At 37.3% G+C, this 1,033-nt stretch overlaps 1 non-coding gene across 1 annotated transcript; it reads right to left on the bottom strand.

The window, feature by feature from the left end:
* Positions 1-460: 460 nt before the first annotated feature.
* On the bottom strand, positions 461-567 carry LOC136215979 (small nucleolar RNA R71). Its single transcript, XR_010682980.1, has one exon. It is a non-coding gene; the product is annotated as a small nucleolar RNA R71 (small nucleolar RNA).
* Between the last annotated feature and the right edge of the window lie 466 nt (positions 568-1,033).

Raw genomic sequence — 1,033 nt, 5'->3', positions numbered from 1 at the left:
AGAAATTGAAAGAACTCTTAAAAAGAACAAGAAAGAAAAGAAAAACAAAAACAAAACCCCAATAAAAACTAGAATTACTGAGCCAGAAGTTATGGCCACACTTATGGATTACGCTAGGCCAGGAGTGGCCGGTGTAACAAACAGTATAGTTAGACCCCAAATTAATGCAAACCAATTTGAAATTAAGCCTGCGTTGCTTAATATGTTGCAAAATAACGTAACATTTTACGGGTTACCTAACAAAAATCCAAATACCCATTTGACAAATTTCTTAGAAATTTGTGACACTTTTAAAATACCGAATGTGACTGTAGAAGCAATCAATCTTCGCCTTTTTCCTTTTACTTTGAAGGATCGAGCCAAAGAATGGTTAACTTCTATGCCAGCCGCAACATTTGAGACTTGGGAGCAATTAGCCCAAGCATTTTTATCAAAAAAATTTCCTTTAGCAAAAACTGCAAGAGTCATTAAAGAGTTAACATCTTTTTCTCAAAATGATAATGAAACTCTTTATGAGGCTTGGGAACGTTTTAAAGAACTTCAACGTTTATGCCCACACCACCAATTGCCCGCCGAACTTTTAATGCAAACATTTTATAATGGACTAAATCCTACAACTAGAGGTTCATTGGACGCTATGTCTGGAGGGTTATTCATGAAGAAAACATCTGCCCAAGCAAGAGAGCTTTTGGAGGAAATGGCAATCAACAGTAGTATGTGGCCCGCGGAACGTGGACACGTACCATTAGCGAAACCATCATCCTCAACTAGTTCATCAGTTAAAGGTATAGTGAATCTTGATCCAGTAGCGATGTTGCAAGCCCAATTTTCTGCTTTATCGCACAAAATTGATAGGTTTATGGCACCGTGTGATCCTAATGGTAAGCCAATCCAAACGGATGTAGATTATGAAGGGATGAGCGAAATTGAACAGGTAAATTTTGTCCAAGGGCAAAACCAAACTAATAACCCTTATTCCAATACATATAATCCTGGATGGAGAAATCATCCTAACTTTAATTGGAGAGATAAT

Source organism: Euphorbia lathyris, chromosome 1, assembly GCF_963576675.1.
Source record: "Euphorbia lathyris chromosome 1, ddEupLath1.1, whole genome shotgun sequence".
NCBI classification, from domain to species: domain Eukaryota; kingdom Viridiplantae; phylum Streptophyta; class Magnoliopsida; order Malpighiales; family Euphorbiaceae; genus Euphorbia; species Euphorbia lathyris.
Note: the sequence above shows the minus strand (reverse complement) of the source record. Positions and strands in the feature narration are given on the sequence as shown.